The 20,780-nt window shown below is 42.8% G+C and overlaps 1 pseudogene; it reads left to right on the plus strand.

Moving 5' to 3' along the window:
* The first annotated feature begins 20,281 nt into the window (after window positions 1-20,281).
* On the plus strand, window positions 20,282-20,460 carry LOC129697745 (U2 spliceosomal RNA; annotated as a pseudogene).
* Window positions 20,461-20,780: the final 320 nt, after the last annotated feature.

Here is a 20,780-nt window from a genome sequence, read left to right on the forward strand (position 1 = left end):
GTGGTAAAGACGCCCTTTGTGGGTAAGATTCCCGTTTACCTGCATGCATATCATCCCTCAAACGAGTGGCAGATACCACTACACCGGGGCTGGTTGGAGCACCAGGCCTACACAATTAAAACCAAGCCAGAGGGCTTTTTATTTGTAGGTTTTAGCATTCACCATGGAGGCAGCGCACTCCAGATACTCAGTATCGGTCCCCAGCTGGCCACTATGCCTGAGCCAAGGGGACGGAGCAAAGTCTAGGGTCAGTTAACTCTATTGATCATCCGCCTAAGGCCATTTTTGGTGGTGTCAGTCTCAGGGGTAACTGGATCTTGGTGGCGTGTGGTGATAATCACCTTTTGTCTATTATTTTATTGGCTGCCTTGGCGGTTTTTATAGCAAGTGCTTTCTTAGAAACTGCCTTGATCACATCTACAGCCACCGTCTGTCTCGTCATAGACAGCAAAGCGACAATGAGGTGGAGGCCGTTGAGGAATGCGAATATTATTCCATCAGTCGCATGAGATATGCTGACGATATTCAAGTCGGAGATAGGTTGAGACGGTTCAACAACAGGTGGGGGCAGATAACCTCCGATCTTTTCATTTCACAAATCATAAATGGTTATAAGATTCAGTTTCTGGCTGATTAATTTCCTCCGCAGCAAGAGAAGCCAAGATTTCCGTAATACCTACATACGGTCTAAAGAGGAAACTATGGCTATCCAAGTTGAAACAGAGACATTTCACAAAAGGATGAGCAGTCTGCCCATGAACAAGAGGGGTGTATTTCTAATATCTTCTCAAGGTTGAAGAAAAGTGGAGGATGCCTAATCATTCTAGGTTTTGGCTAGTCTGAACATGTGCTTGGTATAACCATTTTAAGATGGGTAATTTTCATTCAGCAAAATAGCTGATTGCAGAGGATTGCGTGAGGGCCTCAATCGATCTCGAAGATGCATAGTTTTCCATATCAATACACGAGAGTCACAGGATATATCTGAGGTTTATCTGGCAAGGTCAGATGTGGAAATTTTAGGCTCTACCTAAGGGGTTGACTTCAGCCCTAGGCTATTTACAAAGATTCTAAAGTCAATGTTGCCCTACTCAGATCTAAAGGGCATTTTGTCATGGAGTTTATAGAGGACATGCTTTTTGTAGGGAAGAGATCAGGTGTCACAGAGTTAGCTGATACACTAATGCAATTATCAAGAAAGCTCATCAGCGCCCCTACTTCCTGAGAAGACTACGGAGAGTCGGTGTGTCAAGGAGGACTCTCTCTAACTTCTACAGGTGCACAGTAGAGAGCATGCTGACCGGTTGCATCGTGGCTTGGTTCGGCAACTTGAGCGCCCTGGAAAGGAAAAGACTACAAAAAGTATTAAACACTGCCCAGTCCATCATCGGCTCTGACCTTCCTTCCATCGAGGGGATTTATCGCAGTCGCTGCCTCAAAAAGGTTGGCAGTATCATCAAAGACCCACACCATCCTGCCCACACACTCATCTCCCTGCTACCTTCAGGTAGAAGGTACAGGAGCCTGAAGACTGCAACTACCAGGTTCAGGAATAGCTGCTTCCCCACAGCCATCAGGCTATTAAACCTGGCTTGGACAAAACTTTGATTATTAATAACCAATTATCTGTTATTCGCACTTTATCATTTTATTTATTCATGTGTGTATATATTTATATTACGGTATATGGACACATTGATCTGTTTTGTAGTAAATGCCTACTATGTTCTGTGTGCTGAAGCAAAGCAAGAATTTCATTGTCCTATCAGGGACACATGACAATAAGCTCTCTTGAACTTGAACTTGTTTCAGCAACCAAGGCTCTCCTAGAATATCTAGGGGTTGTTATTCATCCAGGAAAGTCCATACTGGAGCCGACATTATCTATTACATATTTAGGTTTTGTCATAAACTCTGCAGATATGTCTCGGACCCTACCCACAGATAAGACTCAGGGTATTTATCAACAGATGCCTCCTAAGATAATTCAAGATGAGGCAACATGAATTATAGTAGTGCCAAATTGGCCTACTCAACCAGGGCTTCCATTGTAAATAAGTCCACTGACAGAAGCTCCTGTATTTGCTCAAAGACACGAGCAGTGACTAGTTCAACCTATTTCTCGTGCATCTATTACTGCATGGGTGTATGGAAAGTTTTGTGAAGAGACACATGTGAGCTACTTTTAAACAGAAGTAGCAGAGGTTTGTGGTTTGGGTTTAAGAGAAGCGACTATGTTATAGCGCAATTGACACGGCTCCTACTGCTTTGTCGTTGTATCTAGTACTATAAGTGGGACAATAAATGATTGGTTCTCACCCACTGTTGACTAAAGTTATGGAAGGTGTCTTTTATATGAACACTCTAAAGCCTAGATACAAAGTAGTGTGGAATGTGCAATCAGTATACATTTTTATGCAGATTATCATCAGCAGTATCCCTAACGTTGGAGCAGTCAGTCATGCTTATGCTAAGTTAGTCATGCTAAGTTAGTCATGCTTATGACACTGATTTCAGCACGAAGAGCACAGTCTTTACACAATCTCCATCTGGATCTCTCGGTCATATCTGACATAAGGGTAGCATTTTATGTGAATGAACTCATAAAGCAAAACAGGCACGGTTGGGTACAAGTTGGAGTTGACAGCATACCCACCAGATCAGAGATTGTGGGTGTTTATTATGTAAAAAGGTACACTGAGGTTACTAAGAACCTATGAGATGAAGGAAAAGTTTCTTCATAGTTCTATAATAGTTTCACAAGAGGTTGTTGGTGCAGACTATTTCAAGATAGATAGAGTGTAAGCAGCTGAAAGCAGGAGTGATTACAAATATTTTCAAGTCTCACTCTACCAGGGCAGCTGGCTCGTCAGCAGGCAATAGAATGGATATTTACCTTTGATCACTTCTTGCAACAGCAGGAGACTCAGATAAGCACATTTTCAGAAGTTATAAAATTTTGTTGAACATGTCTGGATGGTTGCAGATAGAATTATGAACAGTGTTGCATGAGCTATTGCCTAACCCAAAGGCAATTGGGACTGTGGTCCAATTAAGGGCGATGTACATGTATGTAAAGGTAGCATCATGTTGTTAATTGCAATGTTTTTTCTACCATTTATGGTTTATCTGTTTAGTGTTTTCACATACAGATTGGTTTACTGCATTAAACCACAGAGCTTCGAAATCTTCACGTAGTCTTATCAAGAGACTTCAATATAAAATAGAAAGGTTAAACGAGAACTTACCATTTGAAGTTTGATCTTTATTTTATGAGAAGTTGGAGTGAGAGACTACGTGTCCTCCACTCCCAACCCTGAATCTCATAAAGATCATTCGGTAAGTCAAGCGTTATTAATCTTTCTATAGTTTAATTTGGTGCAAGTGGTCTGTGGTTTCATACAGTTGCTCTGAAGATTGACGTGCATGTGGGCTGGCGGGTTCTTTAGATTAGATTAGATTCCTTTATTGTCATTCAGACCTTTCGGTCTGAACAAAATGTCATTGCCAGCAGTCATACACAATAATAATAAATAACAAAACATACAATAAACACAAATTAACATCCACCACAGTGAGTTCACCAAGCACCTCCTCACTGTGATGGAGGCAAAAGTCTTAGTCTCTGTCTCTTCCCTCCTTGTTCTCCCTCTGCGCTGAGGCGATCCAGGCCGAAGATGCCGCCCTCCAGTCCAGCGGACCTCCGTAGTGATGTCGCCACTGCCGAAAGCCGGAACGCCGTCTCCGCTCCGAGTCGGGTCGCCACAGCCTCAGCTCCGAGTCGGGCCGCTGCCAAAAGCTGGAACGCCGCCTCAGCGAATCGGGCCGCCGCTGCCTCAGCTCCGAGTCCCGCTGCCTCAGCTCCAAGTCCCACAGCCTCAGCTCCGAGTTGGGCTGCCATCACCTCAGCCCCGAATTCGGCCAGCCTCGCGTTGTGAGTCCTGGCTGGCTCTGCCTCTGGAGCCTCGAGTTTGGTCGCAGTTGGAGACCGCCAGCTCCACCATTAGACCTCAGCGCAGACGGAGGCAGAGAAGGGGGATACGACAAGAAAAAGTCACATTCCCCCGAAGGAAGAGACAAAAAAACATGTTTCACCCCCCCCACCCCCACACATAACACAACCTAATAAACTAAAATTTAACTAAAACAAGACAAAAAAAAAAAACAAGAAAAAGTAAAAACAGACGGACTGCTGGCGAGCCACAGCTGTTCAACAGCGCTGCCACTTTCACGTAATCTCTCACTCCAACTTCTCATAAAATAAAGATCAAACTTCAAACGGCAAGTTCTTGTTTAATCTTTCTATTCTTGATTAGTATGGGTGTCAGAGGTTATGGGGAGAAGACAGGAGAATGGGATTAGGAGGCAGATATCAGCCATGATTGAATGGCAGAGTGGACTCGATGTGCCAAATGGCCAAAATCTACTCCTATAACTTGTGAACTTGCGAACTTATGAAACCGGGAGTAAACCCTGCTTGTCACTGATACTGATGTTGATGCTGCTCAACCCACTGATTTCTTCCAGCTGATTGCTTGTCAACAACACTATTCCATGATCTTAATACCAACTGAAATAACATTTTGTGGTCAGCATGTCACATGTACAGAGAATAGCAATCTTTCTACTATTTTCTTTCTTGATACAGATTTATCTTTTCCAAACCAGTAGGCTTAGGACTTTAGACTTTATTACTTTAGAGGTACTGATGCCTTTCTAGTTTAGTTTAGAACTACAGCGCGGAAACAGGCCCTTTGGCCCACCGAGTCAGCGCTGTATACATACGCTAGCACTATCTTACACATCAGGGACAATTTACAATTTTACTGAAGCCAATTAACCTCTAGAACTAAATGTCTTTGGAGTTTGGGAGGATACCAGAGCACCCAGAGAAAACCCACGCAGCCACAGGGAGAATGTACAAACTCCATACCGACAGCACCGGAGTCAGGAATGAACCATGTCTCTGGCACTGCAAGGCAGCAATTCTACCACTGTGCCACCATAAAAATAATTTAAGAGTCTTTCTTCTGTGCATTAAGATTGCGAGGTCTGGTTTGAAAGGTTAATTTGTGAGTGTGACTTAAGCCCCTGTCCCACTTTCACGACCTAATTCACGACCTCTGGCGAGTTTTCCCTTGACTTATACTCGCAGCAAGGCCGCCACAAGGTCGTAGGAGATCTTCCTCATGCTCGTGAGTGGTCTCCACGTACTCGTGGCATCAAGTAGGTCACAGCGTTTTTTCTAGCCTGATACAAAATGGCCACGAGTAAAAAAAAAGGCCGTCATGGAAAAAAATCAATATCAAATCGTAGGTAGGCTGTAGGTAGGTCATAGGTAGGTCATGGTAGGTCGTGATGCTCATCGTAGGTAGTTGTAGGTGGTCGGAGGCAGTCAAAGGTAATAGATCCGGAATGAAAAAAGGTCAGTAGAAAAAAGGTTTTATTTAAACAGCAGAAAGTTACCTCTGTGACATTCATAGCTGGAGAGTTTTTTGGAGAGGAGGCTTGTGTTTTAGAGATGGGACCAAAAAGATAGCAACGCAGGGAGAGGGCACAACCCTAAAAAAAAATGGCCATGTAAGTGTTGCCCACCCAGGAGGAGTAGTGGCAGGAGGTGATACCACAGGAGGTGATAGTGCAAGAGGAGGGAGCCCTGCATGATAGGCCCCTGGAGGAGGTGGTAGTATATGTCCCACCACTACCCCATCCTTCACTGCCTCATTTGAAGGCAGCAAAGCAGCCCTTTCTCCTGTGCCTGACACAGCATCAGAGGCAGTTGTCCCATTGGTGGTGAGGGAGGGCTGGAGGAAGGTTATGCCCTACATCTTCACCAGGCAGCAGGAGGGGGACCTTGAGGAATGGTTCCAGCAGAATGCCATCCTGTATGAAAAGGAAAATGAGGGGTACAGGGACAGAACAAGAAAGGCATGCTTGCCATCCACTGCCCCACATGTGTGCTTAAAGTTCCATCTTTTGTCAAAGCCCAGCGCCACTCTCTTCCAGTCACCTGGTGTACTGGGACTGTCCATCACATCATCTCCATTCACCCATTGAGATCTCTTCTTTTGCTTCCTCTTCACCCTTGCTCTTCCCCTTCTGCCTTTCTTAAAAGGCTGCTGGAGCAAAAGGGCTACTGCAAACAGTAGTAAAACGTATATGGTCGAAGCCAGTCTTCAACATAGTCGAAGGAGGTCTTCTTCATAGTCGTGGGAAGTCATCAACATAGGCGTAGGAGATCGTAGAAATAGTCGTGGAAAGTCGTAGGAGGTCGTACATATAGTCGTAGAAGGCCGTAGGAGGTCGTAGGTTATCGCAACCTTAATTTTTTTTACAGTTGTTTAAGGTGGTCCTAGATCCTGGTGCCAGGATCCAGGATGTCACGGACAGAGTGCAGAAAATCCTCAAGGGCGAAGATGAACAGCCGGACGTTGTAGTGCATGTCGGCACAAATGATGTCGGAAAGAAAGGGATGAATATTCTGCAGCGTGACTTTAGAGAGCTCGGAAAAATGCTGAAAAGCAGGACCTCCAGGGTTGTTATCTCCGGTTTGCTTCCAGCTCCTCGTGCTGGCGAGAGCAGGAACAGGGAGATACAGGGCCTGAACGTGTGGCTGAGGAACTGGTGCACGGTTTAGATTCTTAGATCACTGGGATCTGTTTTGGGGTAAGGGGGAACTGTACAAAAGGGACGGATTGCATCTTAACAGGTGGGGGACCAGTGTAAAATGAGGGTAGAAGCAATAGGTAGCAAGGTGAAATGTGGCAGGCAGACAAATCCAGGGCAAAAATCAAAAAGGGCAACTTTTCAACATAATAGTATAAGGGGTAAGAGTGTTGTTAAAACAAGCCTGTAGGCTTTGTGTCTCAATGCAAGGAACATTCGTAATAAGGTGGATGAGTTGAATGTGCAGATAGCTATAAATGACTATGATATAGTTGGGATCACGGAGACCAAGGGTGGCCAAGGCTGGGAGCTGAACATCCAGGGATATTCAATATTCAGGAGGGATAGGCAGAAAGGGAAAGGAGGTGGGTAGCGTTGCTGGTTAGAGAGCAGATTAACGCAATGGAAAGGAAGGACATTAGCTTGGAGGATGTGGAATCGATATGGGTAGAGCTGTGAAACACTAAGGGGCAGAAAACTCTAGTGGGAGTTGTGTACAGGCCACCTAACAGTAGTAGTGGAGTTGGGGATCGCATCAAACAGGAAATTAGAAATACGTGCAACAAAGGTAAAACAGTTATAATGGGTGACTTCAATCTACATATAGATTGGGTGAATCAAATTGGCAGGGGTGCTGAAGAAGAGGTTTCTTGGAATGTATGTGGGATAGTTTTCTAAACCAACATGTAGAGGAACCAACGAGAGAGCAGGCTATTCTAGATTGGGTATTGAGTAATGAGGAAGGGTTAGTTAGCAGTCTTGTTGTGCGTGGCCCTTTGGGCAAGAGTGACCATAATATGGTTGAGTTCTTCATTAGAATGGAGAGTGACATTGTTAAGTCAGAAACAAGGGTCCTGAACTTAAAGAAAGGTAACTTTGAGGGTATGAGACGTGAATTGGCCAAGATAGACTGGCAATTGATTCTTAATGGGTTGACGGTGGATATGCAATGGAAGGCATTTAAAGACTGCATGGATGAACTACAACAATTGTTCATCCCAGTTTGGCAAAAAAATAAATCAGGGAAGGTAGTGCATCCGTGGATAACAAGGGAAATCAGGGATAGTATGAAAACAAAAGATGAAGCGTACAAATTAGCCAGAAAAAGCAGCCTACCAGAGGACTGGGAGAAATTCAGAGTCCAGCAGAGGAGGACAAAGGGCTTAATTAGGAAAGGAAAAATAGATTATGAAAGAAAACTGGCAGGGAACATAAAAACTGACTGCAAAAGCTTTTATAGATATGAGAAGAGAAAAAAGATTAGTTAAAACAAATGTAGGTCCCTTACAGTCAGAAACAGGCAAATTGATCATGGGGAACAAGGACATGGCAGACCAATTGAATAACTAGTTTGGTTCTGTCTTCACTAAGGAAGACATAAATAATCTGCCGGAAATAGCAGGGGAACGGGGGTCAAATGAGATGGAGGAACTGAGTGAAATCCAGGTTAGCCGGGAAGTGGTAATAGGTAAATTGAATGGATTAAAGGCCAATAAATCCCCAGGGCCAGATAGGCTGCATCCCAGAGTACTTAAGCAATTAGCCCCAGAAATAGTGGATGCATTAGTGATAATCTTTCAAAACTCTTTAGATTCTGGAGTAGTTCCTGAGGATTGAAGGGTAGCTAATGTAACCCCACTTTTTAAAAAGGGAGGGAGAGAGATAACGGGGAATTACAGACCAGTTAATCTAACATCGGTAGTGGGGAAACAGCTAGAATCAGTTATTAAAGATGGGATAGCAGCACATTTGGAAAGTGGTGAAATCATTGGACAAAGTCAGCATGGATTTATGAAAGGTAAATCATGTCTGACGAATCTTATTGAATTTTTTGAGGATGTAACTAGTAGAGTGGATAAGGGAGAACCAGTGGGTGTGTTATATCTGGACTTTCAGAAGGCTTTCGACAAGGTCCCACATAAGAGATTAGTATACAAACTTAAAGCACACGGTATTGGGGGTTCAGTATTGATGTGGATAGAGAACTGGCTGGCAGACAGGAAGCAGAGTAGGAGTGAACGGGTCCTTTTCACAATGGCAGGCAGTGATTAGTGGGGTACCGCAAGGCTCAGTGCTGGGACCCCAGCTATTTACGATATATATTAATGATTTGGACGAGGGAATTAAATGCAACATCTCCAAGTTTGCGGATGACACGAAGCTGGGGGGCAGTGTTAGCTGTGAGGAGAATGCTAGGAGGCTGCAAGGTGACTTGGATAGGCTGGGTGAGTGGGCAAATGCATGGCAGATGCAGTATAATGTGGATAATTGGAGGTTATCCACTTTGGTGGCAAAAACAGGAAAGTAGATTATTATCTGAATGGTGGCCGATTAGGAAAGGAGGAGATGCAACGAGTCCTGGGTGTCATGGTACACCAGTCATTAAAAGTAGGCATGCAGGTGCAGCAGGCAGTGAAGAAGGCGAATGGTATGTTAGCATTCATAGCAAAAGGGTTTGAGTATAGGAGCAGTGAGGTTCTACTGCAGTTGTACAGGGTCTTGGTGAGACCACACCTGGAGTTTTGTGTACAGTTTTGGTCTCCTAATCTGAGGAAAGACATTCTTGCCATAGAGGGAGTACAGAGAATGTTCACCAGACTGATTCCTGGGATGTCAGGACTTTCATATGAAGAAAGACTGGATAGACTCGGTTTGTACTCGCTAGAATTTAGAAGATTGAGGGGGGATCTTATAGAAACTTCCAAAATTCTTAAGGGGTTGGACAGGCTAGATGCAGGAAGATTGTTTCCGATGTTGGGGAAGTCCAGAAAAGGGGTCACAGTTTAAGGATAAGGGGGAAATCTTTTAGGACCGAGATGAGGAAAACATTTTTCACACAGAGTGGTGAATCTGTGGACTTCTCTGCCACAGAAGGTAGTTGAGGCCAGTTCATTGGCTATATTTAAGAGGGAGTTAGATGTGGCCCTTGTGGCTAAAGGGATCAGGGGGTATGGAGGGAAGGCAGGTACAGGATACCGAGTTGGATGATCAGCCATGATCATATTAAATGGCTCGAAGGGCCGAATGGCCTACTCCTGCACCTAATTTCTATGTTTCTAAGGTTGTCAGACGTCGCGATTTAGGTCGTGCAAGTGGGACAGGGGCTTTAGAGTATCACATTGAGACAGGCGTAAAAAGAAATAAGTTGCAGAGGTACAGGGAAGCCAGGAGTGGGGGAATGGGACAAAAGGAATTGCTTCTCTGAGAGGTGAGCTTCCTTTTGTCCCTTTGTTCAAGATACATCCAATCATTCACAATGAATGTATTTTTTTTTCAGTGTAAATTTTGCCTCACTTATCTAGAGAGATAATTATATCCATATAAACAACGGAAGTGTAAATTCAAGGCAAAATCTCTGTACGTTTGCTAATGTATATCGTTAGGGAATATTTAGCAATTTTCTATATTGGCACTCTAGATGGCAGTAAATATCCTTCTTCTGTTCAAAGAGACTTCGCAGATTTCAGACTTTACACTTTCTTGCTGTTGGAAGATTCTGCCCTTATGTCCAAGGGAGGATTAAATGACCTTAAGTGAATAGTGTTCCCCAACTGAAAAATAAATATGTTCGAAGCAGCACAGATCTAAGTATATATTATTGCCAAACTCCAGTAGTGCATGAACTAGCACAAATAAGTTGTAAAGAATTTACTATTAAAAATGTGTTTATAAGATGATGTCCAAATAGTATGAGTCAGTAAAATTGTAGTGCTTATGAATATTTTCCCCAAACATTTGCTTGGTCTTAAAAGCTATATATTCTATCAAGAAGACAATGGTGCTTAAAGCCATGCTGCCTGTAAAATGGAGATTGAACTTGTTGGCATCCAGTTCTTTCAGAGCTATGTAGGTGAGATTAAAAATATATTTCTACAGTACTATAATTCCATGAACAGTTTCTGAAAAGAAGAATGAATATATATTTTTTATAATCAGAATGGAATGTTCTTCTTTCCAATGATGTCAATTATCGAGCCATTGATTACCTTTAACACATTTTGATACTAGGTATGATGTGGTAACGCATTGTGACTACTCTTATATGTTTCCTTGCCGGCAGCACATAACGTCCATTCTCACTATGCCATGGTACAGGAAGTTAAATTGTTATTAGCAGGCCATTCCCTTGTTTTGGGCTGTTGCTTATTTCCAGGAGTACCAGATGGGATGTATGACAAAGGACCGATCTACCTGCCTACCTTCAGGTCATCGTGATTGTTTTCTTTGAGCCTTTAACAGGATGATGGCACGAGAATCACATGTACCACAAGCATCAGTCAGGAAATCACAAGCCTTATGTTTTCTATCTCAATTCATTTAAATTGGACATTTATGTACACGTCAACCAACGTCACATGTAACATACACTGAGAATTCCATCCTGGTGAAGATTTGCATCAGTATTTAAACATGTCAGTTTAATTTGGATGTATATAAATCTGGATTCCTTAACTAAATTACCATTTTATGTGCTAACACAATTTATTGTGATCTTCAACGTTTAGTTTACTGTTCAATTTCTCAAAATATAACTTTCTTTACAATCACCGTTGTAACTTCAGAAAAATTATAATATTTTTAGAATTTTGATATACACTTCTGGCAGACTGAAATCCATTGCCGATATTTATTTGGGTTTAGATTATGATCAAGTAAATATCATTTTACAAATCTGACCAGAGAATTAAGAACAGAAATTGCTTTCAGCATTATAATCCATCATCCAGAATTTCATTCTTTGGAATCAGGGAAGAAAAACACACACAATCAAAACAGTTCAAAATAATTGTGTGGTTTCAGCCATGTCAAAATTACCAGCCAATGAGGTGGTTAACATTTTGTATCAACTCCACTCACAGCAGGAAACACACTCCAAATCAAATTTTACATCCAAAGAGCCAAGAATTATTAGGATATCAAAGACCATTGGGATCTCAACTATTTCACAAAAACATTATATATGATGAAATTGTGCCATGCTAACAAGAATGTGCAGTTAGTTATAACCAAAATTCCTTTACTAATTAATTTAATGTGAACACTTTTAAAATATATGAGGGCATTTCATTCACTGTCTTAAGAATTCTCACGATAATATTTTGCAAAGCATAATTTCAAGAGGTTTCTAATTTCTATTATGCAAAAATAAATTGCAATAAGTTATACATCAACAGCTACAAAATTCTTTGAACACAATGTGAAAGTCTGGAGGAACAAAGCAGGCCAGGGAGCATCTGTGGACGGAATGGACTTTGGGTCTTATCTTGGCCTGATTCTTAATAGCTTTTGCCCACCATAAATGGACTGATAACAACCTGTTGCTGCAAGCATTCTCCATGTCATTGTAATGACATACGAGGCAGGAGTCCAATTAATTATATTAATTTGTTGTCTACAAAGTAAATGGGAAATGATTTGAGGGACAAATAATTGTTTTTGGCCCGTATTCATTTGATAATTTTCAATGGTCTCACCCTAAAGTTGATTTCCCTAATCAGCAATTATCATCTCAGTGAAAGAGACACTTAGAAGAAGCAAGAGTGAAGGAACCGGATAACATATCCCTTTGCTTACACTTTCAAAGGAATGCACCAGCAAAACAGATATTAATATGGGTGCGGAGTTGATGAATAGAATTACACATTAGGGGCACATTTACATTTAATACCAAGCCGATTAGCCTACAAACCTGTCCGTCTTTGGAGTGTGGGAGGAAATGTACAAACTCCGTATAGACAGCACCCGTAGTCAGGATCGAACCCGGGTCTCCGAAGCTGTACGCAGTTGCGCTGTAAGGCAGCAACTCTACCGCTGCGCCACAGTGCCACCCTATTGTTATTGTCTTATGTACTGCTTTGAAAAGTGGTAAGTGAAAAGCTTTGTTTTATGTTCCATCTAGATAGATCACTCCTGTCTGGATAGAAATACATTCATCCATCAAGATAGTGAAAAAGAAAAAAAAAAACAGAATGTAGTGGACAACGGCAGAGAAAGTGTCTCAGAGAAAGAGAAAGGCTGCGACAAGATTGGTTTTGTTTAGTTTAGAGATAGTGTGGAAATAGGCCCTTTGGCCCACCGAGTCCACACTGACCACTGGTTCCATGTTATCACATGTTTATATGCTACACATGAGGCTATTTCTAGAGACCAATTAACTCATAAATCTGCATGTATTTCGATGTGGGAGCAAACGGGAGCACCTTGAGAAAACCCATGCGGTCACAGGGAGAACGTACAAACTCCGCATAGGCAGCACCCATAGTCAGGATCAAACTCAGGTCTCTAGCGCTGTGAGACAGCAGGTCAACCGCTGTGCCACTGTATCACCCACTGTGAGATTAAGGTTGAGTGATAAAGAATTCAGTTTAGCATTTGTGACTTTTCAAGAACCTTTAAGACTCTGGCAATGGTGTGAAAGAAACTGTTCTTGATAGTACAAACTTTCAAATGTTAATATCTTCTGCTGGACAGAAGGGAGAAGCTTTCTCAAAGCTGGGGGAATTGTAGATGGAGTGCAGTCTTAGGCACAAAAGTTGCCATACCAAGCTGCGATGCATCTAGATAGGATGCTTTTTGTGGTCCATCTGTAATAGTTGATAGGATTAATTGGGAATATACCGGGCTTCCTCAGCACTCTGATGAACTACAGGTGTTAGTGTGTTTTCTTGGCCATAACATTGATGTAGGTGCACCAGGACCGATTGTTGATGATGTTTACCCCAGGGATTTGAAACACTCAACCCTCTCCACTTCAGCACCATTGAAACAGTCCTGTCACCATACCACTAAGCTCTCAACCTCCTTCCTCTGCCTCATTTTGTTTGAGCTGCAAGTGCCTCAATTCCTATGTACTCAGTTCATTAGGATGGATGTGTCTCAATCTTGCAGCCAGGAAAGCAGGAATGCTTATCAGGCATTATTTATCAGTGACATCAAACAGTTGTGACACTGCCAGCTGCTATAAAATTAAAGTATCTCCATTGTTATAGAAGCCACTTGCATTAGCATTATTAAGTCTGATATCACCCAAACATTGCTCGAATTAATTCCTTTGCTTATATATTCCATGAAGTCTGATGCCTTGATAGAAACATGAACTGCATAGATTTATTTTTAATTATTTGTTCTTGGGATGGAGCCAGCACTGTAAAGGCTGCTTTTATTATTTACTCTAGTTCTTCTGAGAAAGCCTTGACGGGCCTCCTTCATAAGCTGCTGTAGTACTTGTGCCAGTACTTGTGGCGTTGACACTTTTACACTGATGCTGGGTGGGGATTTCCAAACTATTCCAAACTATTTGCCTAACAGCGACAAGGGGATGAAATATCTGTGAGACTGATGATTGCGGGGATGTGATTCCCATAACACTGTTCCTCCAGTTCAAAGTTTTTTTTTGATTTTCTGCAATGCACCCTGCAAGGAATACAGATGTGGTTAAGGGTACCTGTTGCATCTTTTTGAAAGGTTCCTATTCAGGTGAGTCAATGTATTATGGATAGTAATGAGCTTCTTGAATGTTGTCACAACTGCAGCAGTAGGTGAGTGGTACATCTTCCATTATGTTGATGCCTAGAGTCTTGTAAATGGGAGAAAGTTAAGGATGTTTTCAGAGAAGCATCTGCAAAACACTTAATCACCAAGGAAGAGTAGGCTATAATCCAAGTGCTGTTAAATGGGATTGAATTAGATAGATACTTGATGGTCATGATGGACTAAAGAGACTGTTTCAGTGCTGCATGGTTCTATGAGCATAGGTAAGTAGGTGCCGAATGACCCAGTCATACTGACGAACATGGTACAACAGTATTTATTGTAAAGCACATATAACACACTACAGCATGTTGTTTCTGCTGTGTAGCAACATGGTCTGTCAGCACAAGTTGGGTTGCGATAATATGAACAGTGTAGTAGGCAGAGCTAATAATAAAGCACTACATTTGTTAGTAAGTAAAGTAACCTATCTATATATTTCCTTGTAGAATTAAAAGGGGAGCACATCTAAATCTAGGTGACCTATAAGAATAAATACATTACTATGTGATGACTGAACAATACAGCACCCTAAACGCTAATAGCACATACATGGACGTACAGATGGTTTAAACAAAATCCCCGTATCCACGGCCAACAAACCCGTCCCGCACGCATACGGTACAGATCCACCTCTCCTCCCTTCACCGGCGAAATAACCGGGGACATATGTGGCGAGTGCACTGGTGACCCGGGAGTGGAACACGGCAAAGGTGGCGAGCGGGGCACCGAATGTGATGGTGAGGGCGTAGGGGTATAACCAACGGATTGGCTGCAGGAGCAGAGCGAGAGGGAAGAGACAGTTCGACAGTAGAAGGGTAGATCGGACGCGTTGTGTTAGGATACAAGGCAGCAGGACATGGTTCCTTCACAGGAAGGAGATGTTGATGGTTGCGTCTGTAGGTCCCCTCCATCGGCGCTCACCAGGTACGAGCGCGGCTCGTGGCTGTGGATGTGACCCAGGGCATTGCAGGGCTGTGGATGTGACCCAGACGGCCATAACCCTTGTCGGTCTGAAGGCGAACGACTTGCACACTGGAGAGAGGTTTAAGTGGTTTGCTGGACATCGGAAAAACGCTTCTGGGCATCGTGTTTCAGGTGGAGTTGACAGGCAAGGCAGCACGGGTCTGTCGAGACAAATTAGGTTGCGATAATATGACAGTGTAGTAGGCGGAGCTTCTAATAATAAAACACTACATTGATTAGGAAGTGAAGTAACTAATCTACATCAGATAAGCCACTCAAAACAGAATACTCGTTACTACGTCTGTCTATCCGTCTGTCTGTCTCTCTGTCTGACTGTCTCTCCTATTACTAAAACTCTCATCTGGACCACTTCCGGTCTGCGTTGTTTATAGATATGCACAAAAACGGTACCCTGTGTCGCTTGGATTTTTAAGCCACCTTACACACCGTTCTCCTCTGCTCCAAGCGCACCAAGTTTTGTTCCGACCGGTGAAATATTAGAAAAGTTATTGGTCTGTTATTCGCCAGGAGGGCGACGCCCCTTCCGGCACCAGTTATCAATCACCGGCCACAAGAATAAAGCTGCAGGAGCGTAGTGAGCAGTGTGCTGCGAGCGGGGGCTGTGTTCTGCGAACGGGGGCTGTGCTCTCTGTTCTGCGAGCGGGGGCTGTGCTGTGTTCTGCGAGCGGGGGCTGTGTTCTGCGAGCGGGGGCTGTGTTCTGCGAGCGGGGGCTGTTCTGCGAGCGGGGGCTATGCTCTGTGTTCTGCGATGAGCGGGAAGCCGATGTGTGCAGCCGGGTCCTGGAGCCGGTGAGTGCGGTCGGAGCTGGGGCTATGAGCCATAGAGCCCACACAATCCCCTCCCCCCCCCCCCCCACTACCCACTACCCTCTCCCCCTCCCCCCCCCCCTCCCCACCACCCCATCACCCTCCCTCCCCCCCCATCTCCTCCCCTTTTCCAAAAAACAAAAACAAAACAAAAAAGAAAGAGCAAAAAGAGAAATGATAAACATAACTTATACATATCGATCAGGATTACATTAATAACATGAATAAATCTAATATGAGTCTAGTGTCAAAATACACATTGAATATAGACCTCCCGTTCTCTATGTAAATGTAGTTAAAAAGACAAAAAAAAGAGAAAAAAGGAAGAAACAAAACCCCCCTAAACTAAAGAAAAAAACAAAGCAAAACAGAATCTGAACTGAGAATTTCAACAATTTAAGTCTGTTTGTCGTCAAGTCCGTTCCACCATATAGAGGTAAAATAATTTTTATAACGGTTGGAGAGGGAGCAATTTATGTTGTGTGAAAGTGTTGAATAAATTTTCCCGAAGTCTTATCAAATTTAACCAAGGGTTCAACAATGTCACTCCTGATTTTTTCTAAATTTAAACATGATATCGTTTCAGAGTACCACTGGAGTGTGGTCAGAGGGTTGGAGTCTTTCCATTTAAATAAAATAGATCTTCTGGCGAATAGTGTGGTAAAAGCAATCAACCGATGAGCGGAACGGGACAAATGAATAAAATCTAACATTGATAGGCCAAAAATTGCAGTAATAGGATGAGGTTGTAAATCAATACCTAAAACTACAGAAATAGTATCAAAAATGTATTTCCAATATTTTTCCAAAAGTGGGCAGGACCAAAACATATGGGTCAGTGAGGCCACTTCAGAGTTACATCTGTCACAGGTAGGATTTATATGACCATAGAAACGAGCTAACTTATCTTTTGACATATGAACTCTGTGAACCACCTTGAATTGTATCAGAGCGTGTCTTGCACACATTGAAGAAGTATTGACTAATTGAAGAATCCTCGCCCATTTCACTATATATAGAGAAATGTGGACCTCTTTCCCAGTCATTCTTAATTTTATCAAATATATCTATTTGTAATTTCAAAATCAATTCATAAATAGTCGTTATTAATCCTTTCTGATAAGGGTTCAAATCTAATTTTTTTTCCAAAATTTCGATTTGATGTGGTAGCGGAAAAAAGGGTAGAGTAGCCTTCAAAAAATGTCTAATTTGTAAATATCTAAAAAAGTGTGAATTAGGTAAATTATATTTATTGGAGAGTTGTTCGAAAGACATAAAACAACCATCCAAAAACAAATCACGAAAAGCTACTAATCCCTTCCTCTTCCATAACAAAAAGGCTTGATCAATACTAAAAGGTTGGAAGAGAAAATTAGATAAGATAGGACTCGATAAGATAAAATCATTTAGTCCAAAAAACTTACGAAATTGAAACCATATTCGAAACGTATGTCTTATTATTGGGTTAGTCGTATATTTATTCAATCTCGTAATTGTAAAAGGTAACGAGGCCCCTAGAATAGAAGCCAATGATAGCCCTTGTAAGGAATCACGTTCAAGATTTATCCATCCTGGGCATAGGGTATCTTCTAAATCTTTTGTCCAAAATGTTAGATAACAAACATTGACTGCCCAATAGTAGAATCTAAGGTTCGGCAATGCCAAACCACCATCTTTTTTTAAAATTTCTGTAAGTATTTTTTACTTAGTCTGGAATTTTTATTCTGCCATATATATGAAGAAATTTTGGAATCCGTAATATCAAAGAAAGATTTGGCAATAAAAATTGGTATGTCTGAAATAAATACAGACATTTAGGTCAAATGAACATTTTAATAGCATAGATTCAGCCGATTAAAGATAAGGACATTGGTGACCATTTAGTAAACTTGTTTAATATGGTCAATTAAAGGCATAAAATTAGCTTTAAATAAATCCTTGTGTTTCTTGGTGATCTTAATACCTAAATAAATAAAACTTTCGGTAGTCAATCTAAGTGGAAACTGTCCATAATTCGAAACTAAATTATTTAATGGAAAAAGCTCACTCATACTAAGATTTATTTTACTTCAGAGTCACGTGAGTGACTACGTGAAGAGCCCGCTCAGCACGCATGCGCGACATTGCGTTCACGCAGGCAACAGCGACGCAGCGGGAGTCAGGCGCTCCCGCTACAAGCCTGAAGGAAAGGACCGTTAGGTAAGTACTTACCTTCAGTTTAAACTAGCGACTTTGCGTTTGTTTTTGCTCCAGGGGGAGCAAATCAGCAGAGGGAAGCGGCCCCCGTTCGACTCCAGGGAAGGAGTCGACAGTGGAGGGGGGAGGCGGCAACGGGACCGCACACGCTGCGGTTCACAGACACGGGTGCTGCGCTGATGCCCGGTCCGCTAAACAGCTGTCTGACCAACAGCAGCGGACTGGAGGGAAATTCAAAACTGGCCGGCACCCCTGCAGACTCCCGACAAGAAGACTCGCCGCTGGAGAGCCGCTGAAATGCCGCCCAAAAACGGCAGACAGCCTCTAACAGCAAGGTCAGGACCAACCTCAGGATGGAGACAGACACGGAAGATGGAATCAGCACTTCAAACAAGAAACAAGAGTGTCTGTTTCTCCAAGCCAGAGGAAGGTCATGGAGCTAAAAACTCCAGCGAGACTTGCCTCAGGAGCAGGGGCAAGTCCGCCAAGGGAGCTAACACTCCCACTCCAGTGCCTAACAGCATTGGCCATCTCCCTTGTCAAGGGATTGATGGGGACCAGACTGGACTAGAAGAGGGGTCACTGGCTGAAGTTTATCAGGGGGTATGCTTGAGGCACAGGATCAGGAAGAGCTGCTGGGTGTGACCGCTATGTGGCTCCACCACTAGCTAGATGGCTTTTCAGTCTCAACTGACGGCCAGCTTACTACCTGTTCTTTTCAAAAAACCTCTCCAAGACAGGTAGTCATGAGCTGTTGGATTCATCACGCCTCCCCTAAATTGCATTTACTCAAAGTGCCCACCGTTATTGGGGGGTACATTGAGCATAGCTTTAAAACCCAAATATCTTAAAATGCGTTTGATATCCCTGACGTCAGTTATCATTTTGCATGCTCATTTCAGAGGGACAGGGTAGTATGGCAAAACACCTGACCCTACTGCTTGCAGTGCTCCGCAACTTCTTAGGAAGTTATAAAACCTACCCTCAACTTAAAAAATTACAGGACTGTGAGAATGGTGACCTCTCAACCACAGATCCTGCTAGCTGGCTAAGTTATCAAACCAAGCCTAAAAAACTGAAGTATCCAAAATTTGGCATCTAGAGGGCAGGGTCTGGAATGAGCACCACACGAAACCAGCAGCAGTGCCTCCACGCGTCCACCAGTAGGCGTCCACCTAATAGTACTGGTGTAAGCTCGGGGCCCGCATGCCAACTGTGGGCCCTGTTTTTTCAGGCCAGGTTCCAGAGCGGGCCCCCTGGAAAAATGTGCCACCCCCAACAACACCATCTCTACGGACAAGGAACCGGAAACCGAAGAGATGAACACACCACTGAACAACGGTGAAATAAGATAAGTATGGTTCCTGCCATCACACAAAAGATGAAGGGTTTGTACTAACAAAGCATTCAAGGATAAAATTAAATTAGATCCCATCCTGCTTGGCCTTTTGGCTAAGATTAGTAGTAACTGCCTTATCAGTTTATATCTGATATGTCCCTTCTCAGGGACCATACAATACCAGTGCAGCATGCACCCTAGGGGTCTACCCTCCCACTAATAAGAACACGAGGGACTAGCAATTGGGGGTAATAATTATACAGGGGTCATATAGAAGCCTATATGAACCTTTGGTACCAACTAACCAAGATGGTAATGTCGCCATCATTGATATCAAACGGGTCATAATAAACCCAGTATGAACCTTTGGCTCTAAAAATCCCAACATGGTATATGTCGCACAGTCATTGACTTGCCACTTGAGTATCTCGCCAGGCCACGCTTGGAATATTGAAACTGCCAACCTTTCATTCAAGCATACTTAATGGTAGACATCAACTTAAAAGGTGCATACTATTCAGTACCCATTCAAAAAACTTGGAGATAACTTGGCAGTATTAATTATCGACTATGGCTATTACAGCCAAACTGGTTCCAGATATTCTAACCAGCCCTGGCTATATTAAGGAACTATCGTCATGGCATGTTCCAATGATATTAACGACGACTAATCCATGGGTATAGCTATCACAGCTTTAGCTATTATTCTTTTAGCCGAGTTTGTCATGCAATCCAGATAGATCTACGATTGAAACAATCGCTCTCAGCCTTGACTAAGATCAAGCGGAGTATCTGTTGTTGTTAGTTCTATTTTGACTCGTCCCTTATCAAGGGACCATATATCAATTGATTTGGAACAGGGAGATGGGGAGGGGCTTGCTCCGTCCACTCCACGCATCAACCAATATTGCAGTACCTTGAAATATAAATCCTCTACTGTTGACTATTTGGTATTCAACACTCTACCCACTTATCTTTAACTTGGCATAGGAGAGTCAGTACGACACAACCTGTAACAATTAATGGTATCTACCTATCATTCAACAGTGGCAAGAGTATTGGGAGTTAGTAGCAGCTGTTCCAGCTACTTAACTGGATCCTTCCATTAAGGCTAGGTGCTAATGTTTAAACTACCCTCACCCAAAACATGGTGGCATATGGACTAATCTGGAGTTGTCATCACTATAGACACTAGGCGTAAAACCTAGTTTGGAAATTTTGAGTACGCTCTATTGGCAAAGCATATTATCCTGCA

The sequence above is a fragment of the Leucoraja erinacea genome, chromosome 5 (assembly GCF_028641065.1).
Source record: "Leucoraja erinacea ecotype New England chromosome 5, Leri_hhj_1, whole genome shotgun sequence".
Taxonomy (NCBI): Eukaryota; Metazoa; Chordata; class Chondrichthyes; order Rajiformes; family Rajidae; genus Leucoraja; species Leucoraja erinaceus.